Source organism: Sciurus carolinensis, chromosome 14, assembly GCF_902686445.1.
Source record: "Sciurus carolinensis chromosome 14, mSciCar1.2, whole genome shotgun sequence".
NCBI classification, from domain to species: domain Eukaryota; kingdom Metazoa; phylum Chordata; class Mammalia; order Rodentia; family Sciuridae; genus Sciurus; species Sciurus carolinensis.
In genome coordinates, this window is record NC_062226.1 from 9,231,340 (window position 1) to 9,244,042 (window position 12,703).

The following is a 12,703-nucleotide window of genomic DNA, read 5'->3' on the forward strand; positions in this document are numbered from 1 at the left end:
TACGTTATGTAGAAAACTGAGACAGTCAGGTGGGAGGGCACAAGGAGAAACACCAACGGATTCCTACCAACATTTCCAGTCATAGATGGGAAGCCATCTTAGTCCTTCCAAACATTCTGGCCACCATCTGACTGCAATGAGGTAAGCAAGCCCAGGCAAGACTGGCAGGAGACACACCATCACCACAGCAACCTGAGAAATAATAAATGGCTGTTTTAAGCCACTTTTGAAAAACAAATAGGAGTTTCCTGAGTGGGCAGGGGAAGGGTGATTGAAGTTCCAGCAGAATGTGAGGAAAGGAAATGCATAAAGGAACTCGACCCTTGCAACCCATCTTGGCATGCTGGTCCACAGGAGCTGGCATTTACAGGACACTTCCAGGGTACCAGGGGTTTGTTTTAAGTAGCCTCCATGCATTGCTTCAGAGTCCTCACAACAACCTAGATGGGGAAATGGAGATACAGACAGCAAGTAGCTTGCTGAAATCCACAGAGCTAGTAGGCATCTTTGACCTCTGCCCATTGTCCCAGTCTAGTCCTGAGAACCAGAAGAAAGGGAACAGCCACCCCCTAATATGACTTTCTTTCTAAGCTAGAGATGAAGGCTGTGGAACCTGGTCCTCAGGAATGCTCTCAAGGCTGCTGGGGTCCCCTAGCCTGCCTGGCCAGCACCATCCATGTGACAGACAGTGCTGTGTTTCTGTATGTGTTAGCTCTGGTCCCACCACCATGCACCGCTAGGTCTGGAAAGAGGTCAACATATGCTTTGCTCTTCAACCCGACTTCCATACTCCAGTGGGACTCTCCTCGTCTCCTGCCATCCTTGACTGTCTTTTCTCCACATCTACCTGCCCAGTGCTGTTCCTCAGGTGGGAAACACCTCTGGTTTCCTCTTCACCTGCTTCTGTCCATGATCCTAGGGGCTTTTGAGATCCATGAGCTTCTCAGTTCCTTAATGGTCTCATTTTCAATGATTTCCCCTTCCGTTCCCCTGAAGCAGGGAACACACTCTCACCTGTCTCTTCACTTGAAGATCTTCATTAAGACATCAATCTCTGAAGACACCTCTGTCCTTCTGCCTTACTCTGTCATTGACCTCCATTGTACATTTTGAGAACTTCAGGCCAATGACACCAGCATTTCTGGAATTCTCTTCCCTATCCAGCACACATTCTGTGGTCCTTTATATTAAAGTACTCTTAAAAGATGAGATCTTGGGCTGGGGAGATAGCTCAGCTGGTAGAGTGCTTGCCTTGCAAGCACAAGGCGTCATGACTTGTCCTGCAAAAATCCTTCCTTGGATTAATCCAGTTTCTCACTCTGTCTATGCATGTGTCTTGATTTCTCAAACTAGCAAGAGGAAAAATCACAGGAATCATCATATTAATACTATCATAAGTTCACGGTTTCCATTATCAACTGGTTCCTCAATAATGTCCTTGAAACTGTACCATATTTCCCTCCACGTCAACTTGCCATAGTAACTATTTCAAACTCATAGTTGAACTTGACTATGAGCTGCTTTAGGACAGAAATCCTGTCTGGCCTTTGTGTAACTGAATTTCCAGTGCCTAAGACAGGCTTAATACATACTAGGCATTCAATAAATATCTGTGTACTGTGGTGCACACCTGTAATCCCAGCTGCTTGGGAATCTCAGGGGAATCCAAATTTGAGGACCCAGCAACTTAAGGAGAACCTGTCTCAAAATCAAAAAGAGAAAGGGCTTGGGGTGTAGCTCAGTGATAGAGGCACCCTGGGTTCAATCCCCTCCCTGCCAAAAATCTGTGTACTAGTGGAGGTATAGGAATAGAGGTAAATGTTCACCACGGGTCAGGCTTTGTTCTGTGTGAGTTGTATGTATTAGCTCACACAATCCCACAACTCAAAGAGGTTAGCTGGGGCTTTTACCATTCTCATTTAACACAAAAGGAGAGGCAGTTTGGAGAGGGTAAGTCACGAGACCAGAAATGGCAGAATTGGTATTGGATCTTCTGAACCTATAAATCCTTAGCATTCCAGCTGATTTCCGTTTTAGTCCAGTCGAGTTTCATATGCCTGAGGGACAAGCAGTTGGGCTTCAGACTGGAGCTTGAGAGATTTGAAAATGGAGAGATGGAGAGGAAGATCTAGGAAGGGGGCAGGAGGTGGTGTTGCACCGCTGAACTTTCCAGAGGTTCAACCCCCAGTACCACAGACAGAGACAGAGATCTTGGTGATTTCAGAAAATGGAGCACTTGTTCACACCTGTTCTTTTGCAGAGCGCCTCCAACAGGTCCCTGACGGAGCTGTAAGTGTACGAGTGCACCTGGGCGCCTTTCCTTTCCCGTTTGTGACGACACCTGTCATATATTTGAATACATGAGACGATCCATGGTGTATTGTTTGGTGATTTTAAAATTGGGTAGGGGTCCCCCAGGGTTGAAATTCAACTTTTTTTTTTTTTTTTTTGGTGGTATTGGGAATTGAACCCAGGGGCATTCTACCACTGAGTTACATTCCTTAGTCTTTTATGTATTTATTTTATTTGAGACAGGATCTCACTAAGTTGCCCAAGTTGACCTTGAACTCCTGCCTCAGCCGCCCAGGTCGCTGGGATCACAGGCATGCACCAGGACGCCCGGTTGCTCAATACATTTTTGAGAAACTTCCCACTATCATTGCACTGCTTAAGGTCCCTTTCCCCCGTCACCATGGCTTCTGCCACTGATTTCCAGAGGGCAGAGATTGAAAACTGGGAGCCCCTGTTCGGTGTCAGTCCTTTCAGATCTCATCGAAACCTCCTGGTAGTTCTCTTACATAAATTATTATTTGCATTTTAGAGAAAAAAAAGGCATAGCTTTTTGTGTGTTTATTACTATCAGGCCCATTGCTGAGTGTTTCTTATGGGTGGGGCTCCCAGAGGGGAGGTGAGTAGCCTAGGACATGCAGCAAGTTAGAGTTGGCATTTGAGCCCAGGTCTTTCAGATATCGCGGCTAAGCTGCCTCCTCGCTCATTTCCGGACAACTGAGGACTTTTCTCCGAGGAAGTATGGAGAAAGATTATTTGCAAAGAACCCTAACGCTGTTGTCTCTTCAAGGATAGTACTCGCGCTGGTGTTCTTTGCCAGAAACCCCACGTCAATCTCTTCCCCGGCGCCGGAGCAGCGGCGCGCATGCGCGGGGCCTCCCGCTTGGCCCCGCCTCCCGGGAGGGCGCTGCTCCACGCTCTCGGCTCTGGGGCTTGCGCACTGCGTCCCCAGCCAGAGGCTCCTTCCCGGTCAGGGACTTCCGGTGCGCCGGGGTGCGGTTCCGGGTCGTGGCGCGGCTCAGGGCAACAGGGCTGCTGCTCGGCCGGCCGGCGGCGGCGAGCAGCGGGGGCATGAGGGCGAGCCCGGGAAGCGGCAGCTGAGCGGGCCGGTAGGAGCGCCGGTCCCTGAGGATCGCGAGAGTGCAGAGTTCGGGGCACGGGCCGGGAGGCGTGGGGAAGCCGGGCCCTCCCCTCAGGAACGTGCACTGGGGCCGACCCGGCCCGTAGTGTGGAAGCAGCTTCAGGTAAAGGTTGCCCCAGCCGCTAGCTCCCTTGCTCGCCCGCCCGCCCTCTCGCCCACGCGCGGGACCTGGCGGCCCCCCTCACTCAACCGCTCTCGGCGCTGCCCAGCGGGCCGCCTATCAGGCCCTTGCTCAGGTGGCCTGGGAGCATCCGTTTCCTGGCCTTTCCCATGAACCGGAGCTGCCCTGAGCCTGTCAGCGGGCGTGTGATTTAGGGGAGAAGCTGGACGACTGGTAGAGTTGGGGCGGGGGCGTGTGTGCAGTTGGCTGCAGCACTCTGGCCCTGCACTCGGCAACATCTAGGTGCCCTGATGTTCATAATGTGAAATCAAGTTTTTAAAGCATTGCCTGTGTGATGCCTGTTTCCTAGTGCCCCTCCTCCCCACCTGCAAGGGGCAGTCTGCAGACTTTTTCTCCCTAAAGTGCTGCTGGAACTTTGGTTCAGTTTTTTGGTTTGTGGGAGTGGCAAGGAGTGTTTAAGTATGGGGAAAGAAAAAAAAAATGTAGTTTCAACAGCATAACTTTAACCAGATCCCCAAATTGTCTCTGAAATAGGTTAAAACTTCAGTCTGAATGAATGCAAGTTAGTTTTGAAGCTGTCACAGTACCTGGCATTGTGCAAAACACCATGTTGTAAACTCAAAAAAGCGCAGTTCAAAACTTTCACAGGTGTGAATGGTCAAACGGACAGACACATTGAAGTCAACATTCTTTTTATTTTGACAAGCTGAACGGGTGGATCCCTGATGGTAAAAACCTATTAGCACAGAAAAAGTGGCATCATGTTTTATTCCTCATATTCTGTGAGCCCACACAGGTGCTCAGTAAATACAAAAAGAGTTCTCGATAGATTCGTACTTGTTTTTATCTTTTGCAGTCTACACACCTGCAGACTTCCTGGGTCTGTGGGGCATGCTGCTAGCACTTTCTCCATTCATCTGTGTGCTCAGACCTAACTACTGTGTAGGCCAAATTGTACTCACATTCCTCTACACTCCTGATCAGGCGCTTGTCTTTCTTTCCATTTATGCTTGAAAAGGTCCTACTGTAACCCATTACTGTAGATAAGTAGAATCTCATCACTTTTGTTTTTTCCTGTCAGTTGTTTTTGATGGGACATTCTCCCTACTCTGCCTAGAAGGTTTTCCATTTTCTGTTTCTACCTATTGAGATGCTACTCATGGCCCGGTTGAAGTTAGTCTCCCTCAATCAATTTAGGTCATCCCCAGCTGGAAATTATTTCTCATTTATAATCCTATAATCACTCATTATTTACAATTATTTCATTTAATAAATATTTACTGAGGCTGTATGCCAGGTACCGGTAGTAGGCAATTTAGAGATTAAAGAAGACTCCCTCTTTGTGCGCAGGCAACTCAATTTAGTGAGAAAGGGAAGGAAATTAGTAATCCAATAGTGATAAATACACTATGTGAAAGTTCTTTTTGTGTTATGGTAGGACGTTGACTTCTGTGAGGTGGAATATGGCTAAGGAATGTTCCAGAATGTGAAGTAAACTCGGTGTCTTACATATTGCATATAGCTTTTTCTTGTTAATCTTTTTAACCTCAATTTACAGAGTAGTAGGACTCAGGAGAAATCACACAGATGGTATAAGACAGCCAGCATTCACACCTAGGTCTGTCTGATGCTTAGAACTGCACTTTTCCCATTATCTGTCTTGTCTTCTTTCTCACACCATAGCTCTCTTTGCACAAGTACCTATTGAAGGAACTGATCAGGAGGAAAAATATGAATGTTTTAATGAATGGTACTGAAAGTTCTTTTTTTTTCTTTCTTTATTTTTATGTGGTGCTGAGGATTGAATCCAGTACCTTACACATGCTAAGCAAGTGCTCTATCATTGAGCTACAGCCCCAGCCCTGACAGTTCTTTAAAGGTAGATGAGACTAATCTTCCAAGGCAAAGAGATGGTAGGTGGGTCAGTCCAATTTTGAATGTGAACAGGAGGACAGTTTGTAGAGAATAAGCATAGACTCCTGGTTCAGTTCCTGGTCCTTTTATTAGATAGATGAACTTTGGCAAATTTCTTTTAGTGTCATTTTCCTCATCCAGGGTTATTGACTTCAAGAAGTTTTTTGAATTCTAATAAACTAATTCTGATAAAGTGCCTGTCACAGTTTCAACATCTTTAACCCAAAATCCAAAATGCTCCAAAATCTGTGATTTTGAGCTGCAGTTTTGGAGCATTTCAGATTTTAGACTTTGAATTACCAGTGCTCATCCTGTAAAGTCTGTACAGATATCACAAACTCTGGAAAATTCCACACTCTGAAACACTTCTGATCCCGAACATTTTAAATAAGGGATACTCAATCCATGTATGGTAAGGTGCCCTGAAATAATAGCTGTAAGATGCAAAGATATAATGCTTGTCATGTGATTTTATAGTGGTGAATGAATTTCTAGCCCAAGTAGGGCAAACTATTACTTCTTTTTGCAGACTGGAGATAAAATTGGAGTCAGAGTCAGTGAGGGCTTAAGTGCCAGGTGGTATAGGTAAATTTCCTATTTCTATTCATAACTTTTCCAGTTAATAAATATTTTGAGGATTTATGGTTGATTCAGCAATGCCAGGCAAAATGTTAGATCCTGGGGATACAAAGTGGAATAAAATTGGTCCCCACCCTGAGGTTGTTGACTTATAGTGGTAGCTAATGAGTACTCACTGATTGGTGTTGGCATTGTGTTAAATGCTTCATCTCGTTTATACCTATATGGGAAGGTAGTATTAGTATACTGATTTTCCAGATGAGAAACTAGGGCACAGAGAGGTTAACTTCCTTGAGTGCTGGTGGTGTGGCTTAGTAGTAGAGTATGGGCTAGACATGTATAAGGCCCTAAGTATGATCTCCTGTACCAAAAAAGCAAAAAGAAAAAAAAAACAAAAGTCCTGGTTTATACAGCTGGAGATGCTGAGTTGCTATATGGACTGTCTCTGCTGTCGTACTGCACCATGGCTGCAGTTCTTTGTAATGTGGATGGGACCCTCTGGAGAGACCTCAGAGGAACCAGCCCTTGAGCCCTAGTTCTAGTGTGCCAGTTGCTGGTAGGCAGTAGGCATAGTGAGGAGTGGAAGTGGCCTCAGCACTGAATGTCACTTCAAATATATTTCTTTTTTTTTGGTGGTGGAGATGGACTTGTTGCTGATTTTGAAAACTTGTTCAGTGAATTTGTATGATTCAATCTGGGAATTTACTGGAAATCTGTTATTCTAATGTATATGCTTTATTGTTAAATATATAGCAAGAGATATCAAAATATCATATGACAAGGAATTCTGTCACATTTTTCCAGTTGGAGGTGCCCCGACATTGTGTTTTCTGTGAAGTTTGAAGTTTTTGAGAAATTTTGATTCAAAAGTTAACACATTTCAGCTTGTGTGGAGTTTATAATGATTGGGCACTGTATTAGTTAGCTTTCTGTTGCTGTAACAAAATAACCTGGGAAAAACAACTTAAAGTTGGGAAGATTCATTTTGGCTCTTGATTTCAGAGGTTTCAGTCCATTCTCAGCTGGCTCCATTGATTTTGGGTCTATGGTAAGGTAGCACACCACAACGGAAAAGTGCAGTGGAGTGAAGCTGCTCATCTCTTGGCAGCCAGGAAGCAGAGGAGGAGAGAAAAGAAGGGGCCTGGGACAAGATACAGTCCCCAAGGGCATGCCATCAAGGACCCACTTCCTTCAACTATGTGCCACTTCCTACAGTTTCCACTACCTCCCAGATAGTTCATTCATCTATGACCCATCAGTGGATTAACCCATTAATGAGGTTACAGCCCTCATGGTCCTATCCCTTCTCTAAAGCTCCACCTCTGAACAAGACTAAGTCTTCATTCAACACATGGGCCTTTGAGGGAAATTCTGGATCCAAAGTATGCAGGCATTTGTATTTCAGTCATTGTTGAATGCTTTTTTACACCTTATTTCCTTTAATCTTTAAATTTCTGTGAGGTGGGTGGTATTATCCCTATTTAATATATGAGTAGCCCAAGGCTTAGGGGTTGTTACCCAGAAGTCACACTTGAGTGAGTTGCTAAGAGTCAGAAAGAACTGGTCAAAAAAGAGTAAACAAGTGTTTATTAACTCAGTTTTATTTGAACACTACCTTTGGGGTCTCCCAAGTCCTGCGCCCATTATGGATTATAATGAGTAGGATAGGACTTGGTGAACTGGAGCGCATATGCCTCTTTGAAAGGTAGCCAGATGTGTGGCATGCTTGGTCCCAACTATTTGGAAAGCTGAGGCAGGAACTCCAGTTGGTTGTAGCCATGTGAATAAGTAAGTCCAGTGTCCTAGATTTTCTGATTTTTTTTTTTTTTTTTGAAAAGATCCTGGAAATCTGGATTTTATATTTATTTATTTTTTGGGGGGTACAGGGATTGAATCCAGAGGCACTTAACCACTGAGCCAGTCTCCAGCCCTTTTTTATGTTTTATTTTGAGATAGGGTCTCACTAAGTTGTGTAGGACCTCGCTGAATTGCTGAGGCTGGCTTTGAACTTGTGATCTTCCTGCCACAGACTCCTAAGCCACTTGGTTTACAGGCTTGTGCCATTGCGCCTGGATGAAATGTACTTAGTTTAAAAATTTGCCATTAAAAACTTATAGAAGACCTACAACCAGAGAAATGAAAGTTGTACCCCATTTGTGTACAATGAATCAAAATAACAGCAACAACAACAAAAACTTATAGAAGACCAAAACGTGTTTGTGGGCTGTGTACAATTGTAGGCTGTCTGATAATGAACTTTGATCTACTTGACTGCTGAAATTTGATTTTTTAAATGACCATTTTGCAGAAGTGGAGATTGAACCCAGAGTACTCTACCACTCAGTTACATCCCAACTCTTTTTGTTTCTTATTTTGAGACAGGGTCTTGTGAACTTACCCAGATTGGCCTTGAATTTGTGATCCTTCTGCTCAGTGTCCTGGGATTACGTGTGCCACTGCACCCAGCTTGGCTGCTAAAATGTTAGTACTCATCATTCAGGTCAGGAGGTATAATACCATGTTGTGATGATCGATCATAAATCTGGTAGACTGCCAGAGTGAGGGGGCATTGTAGCTTGCACTGGCATTTTTCAGGGAGTAGAAGGGTGAATATTTGATAGGCTGATTTCAGGAGGAATGGGGTTCAGTTGATATGACTTTATAATGCTTTTGTTCAGTGCTCTTAGCACTTTAAATGCTAACAGATCTCTGTCTCTGGTCATCACCATGCTATCATGAAGTATATTGCAGATTTGTTTATCTGTATTTCCTTTAATATTCATGATCTTGTGAGATAGGTGGTATTATAAAGGGGGTAATTATAATCTTTCTAATTAAGAAACTGACATCCAGTGAGTTAGAGTTTAGTAGAAAGTTCAATAGACTGAGAAGGACTTTTTTTTTTGGTACTGGGGATTAAACACAGGGAGACTTAACCACTGAGCCACATCCCCAGCCCTTTTTTTGTATTTTTTAAACTTAGAGATAGGATCTCATGGAGTTGCTTAGGGCCTCGCTAAGTTGCTGAGACTGGTTTTGAACCTGCGATCCTCCTGTCTCAGCCTTCCGAGCTGCTGAGATTACAGGCGCATGCCACCTGACCCAGTGAGATGGACTTTAATCTTGCTTATAACTACACTACTAATGGTACCTTTTGGATTTTGGTCAAGTCACTTAAAAATCTTTGAAATTTTTCCCCTTCTGGTTAATAATGAGGAGTAAAATTCAAGCCTTGCTGAGATCTTTTCAGGATGCCAAGCTGTCTGATTCTAATTCGCATGCTGAACGTCACACAACTGATGACTGCAGACCCTAGTAGAGAGAGGCTCAAATCTCAAATGCTTTTCCTCTTCTCTTGATGGCAGGTAGGGAGCCACTACTCAGCTCTTCTCTCTGTTCTTTGTTCCTTATTTCCTCTGGGGAAGGACCTTGATGGGCCAGGTGCTCCCCAGATGTGTACAGTGCTTTGTTGACTATATATACTCACATACACATAAGATTGAAAGGGAGCGTAGAGACACCCAGCAGAATGAGAGAAATATGGTCAGGGAGTTCCCAGCCCAAGAGTTTAATTTATTTTTATTTTAATACCCAGCTTCCACAAGGTGAAAATTGAGGATATATTAGTCTTCTAGATACTTGTTTTCATTCATACTCTATTGTGTTAGGAAATAACATAGAATATAAAAATGAAGAAAATAAATCCTGAACAGTCATTCAGGATTTATTAACTCTAGTTGGCAGCATCTAGATATATTGGGAAAATAGACTTAATATATAAGAAACACAAAATTTGGGCCAAAAGTAGAAAACAGTTTTATGTAATTGAAAGTGAGAAAATGGGAGAAAACATTAAAAAACAAAACAGACAAATTCTAAAATTCTGGACAAAGCAAGAAGTATTAGAATAACTATTGGAATTAAGTTATTGTAATTGCTTGTGAAATAAATTGAGTGTAATGTTACATTTACCTTTAAGTATATGCATTTTTAGATTCATAATATCCCATGCTTGAGTGTACATTTATGAATATGCTTCTATTAATGGAGATGAAGTGGACTGTGTAAAAATTCAGATATTCAAAAAATAGCATGTTTTGTTCCCTGTGGACCCATTTTTAGGTACTGTATTGTAAGTAAGTACTGTTTTAGCAGAGTAATTGGTAAAAAACTGAAGGAATGACTTTTGAAAGCAAAGTAAATCTGTAAACTTTACTTGCTGACATACAGGAGACTAATAAGAACTGAAGGTCAGACCTGAAATTTTTTTTTTTTTTTTTTTTTTTTTTAAGCTACTGGGGATTGAACCCAGAGCCTCACTCATGCTATGTAAACACTCTACTACTGAACCACCTTCCCAGTCCTTGGACTTGAACCTTTTTTTTTTTTTTTTTTTTTTTGTACTTCATATTTTTATTCTTTTATTTATTTTTAAAAATTGTTTGTTGTATTTAGTTATACATGACACCAGAATGCATTTTGATTCATTGTACATGAGTGGAGTACAGATTTTCATTTCTCTGGTTGTACATGATGTAGAGTCACACCATTCATGTAATCATACATGTACATAGGGTAATGATGTCTGTCTTATTCCGCCATCTTTCTTTCCCCTGCTCCTCCCTTCCCCTCATTTTCCTCTACACAATCTAGTTCCTCCATTCTTCCTTTACACCTCCCTACCCCCCATTATGTATCAGCATCCATTTATCACAGAAAACATTCCACCGTTGATTTTTTTGGGATTGGCTTATTTTACTTAGCATGATATTCTCCAACTCCATCCATTTACCTGCAAATGCCATAATTTTATTCTTTATAGCTGAGTAATATTCCATTGTGTACATATACCACAGTTTCTTTATCCATTCATCTATTGAAGGGCATCTAGGTTGGTTCCACAATCTAACTATTGTGAACTGAGCTGCTGTAAACATTGATGTGGCTTCATCACTATAGTATGCTGATTTTAAGTCCTTTGGGTATAAACTGAGGAGTGGGATAGCCGGGTCAAATGGTGGTTCCATTCCAAGCTTTCTAAGGAATCTCCACACTGCTTTCCAGAGAGACTGTACCAATTTACAATCCCACCAGCATGTACATGAATCTTAATTCAGTGTAAGGTAGGGTTTTGAAATGTCTCACCTGGATTTGAATACAGACTGAGTCAGTTATTAGCTGTGGGACCTGGACAATCTGCTAAATGGTGACAATAATGCCAATCTCATGCTGTACTTGTGTGAACTAAATGAAGCCATTTATATCAGTATCTAATGAGTACCATGAACTTCTGGAGAGATGCAGGTACCCACATTTAGGGACATAAGACGTTTAGGATATTAGTAACAAGCAGTAATACTATGCAGTGGTTATGAAGGAATGAGACTTCTGATTGTGCTTTGTGAATTACTTAGTATATCTAACTACTATGCACTATTGAGCAAAGGATTTTAGTATGTTCTTAGGCTATTAAATGAATAACAGACCCTTCCAGTTGCTAATATTATTTTTTCTGTGCCTGTGACTACCCTTTGAGGTTATTAGAACAAGGGATATTATGTATTCCCTGTTCCTGGCAAAACTAGGATTCGAACCTTTGTTTTTGACTATTCTTATGTTTCGAGTTTGGGTCTTGCTATGATTGCTCAGGCTGGCCTGGATCTCCTGAGCTCAGGTGATCCTCCTGTTGCCGGGACTACCGGTGTGTGCAAACATGCCAAACTGTTTCACTCTAAATTTGGTGCTTTTGCCACTTTTCATGCTGCTTTAGATTTAGATATTGGAACTGGCCCTTGTCTTGGTATTGTCATCAGTTCTGGCCATTCTTCTTATTCATTTAAACTTAATGCATGCAGAAAGTTGCTGTTTATTATGTTGTTAGAGTGTTTGATTATAGGTATAACCTTATGATATGAAGTTTAAAGATGTAATAAAACCCTAATACTGCTGGCAAAGGTTGGTGGTAAGATGGTCACTCATATACTACTAGTGGGAATGTAAATTTATAAAACTTACCTAAAAAGCACTTTGGCAGTATGTATAAGCTTTAAAAAGTTTCCATGTATGCCTTTGAGCTTGTAATTTCATTTCTAGGAATCTTTGTTAAAGAAGTAATCAGATGTAGAAAAATATTCATGTTCAAAGATCTTCACTGCAGTAGTATTTATAATAGGAAAAATTAGAAACCACCTTAGTATTGAACAAAGGTTAGAGAAATTATAGAAAAGCTATAGAATGGAAATATTGTACAGTCATTTTAGATGTTTTAGAATAATTTTAGTGACATTAATTGCTCATATAATATTCAGTGAAAAAAGTACAAGTAAAATATGTTCCCAATTATGTCAAACATGGTTGCAAAGAACAGAAAGAAGAGGTGGTGAGATTTTAAGTCTGTTTTTTTTTAGAAATATTTTTGAAAACCATTTTTAATAAAAAATAATTTTAGTTTAAACTTGATATTAACAAGTATGAATAGAAGCAGTGGTATCATTTCAATCAATAGAGTTTTCACTAATGTGGGTGATTTTTTTTTTTTTTTTTTTGTGGCGGTGCTGTGAATAGAATTCCACCCCCCTTGCCTAATGCAGATGATTTTGAAGCTGTAGATCGATTGCATTTTTAAGCTATTTTTACCTCATTTTGCACTTAGAATATGG

The 12,703-nt window shown here is 41.8% G+C and overlaps 1 protein-coding gene across 12 annotated transcripts in view; it reads left to right on the forward strand.

The window, feature by feature from the left end:
• The first annotated feature begins 3,274 nt into the window (after positions 1–3,274).
• The window catches only part of Mapkap1 (MAPK associated protein 1), a 227,227-nt gene continuing 217,798 nt past the window's right edge, over positions 3,275–12,703 (forward strand). For 5 of the 12 annotated variants that reach the window (XR_007104884.1, XM_047523962.1, XM_047523963.1 and 2 more), the window contains exon 1: positions 3,276–3,533. The gene's annotated coding sequence lies outside the window, so the exon portion shown is untranslated. Of the gene's footprint in view, positions 3,534–12,703 lie in introns of all 12 variants that reach the window. The other 7 variants (XM_047523955.1, XM_047523954.1, XM_047523961.1 and 4 more) reach the window with 3 other exon arrangements.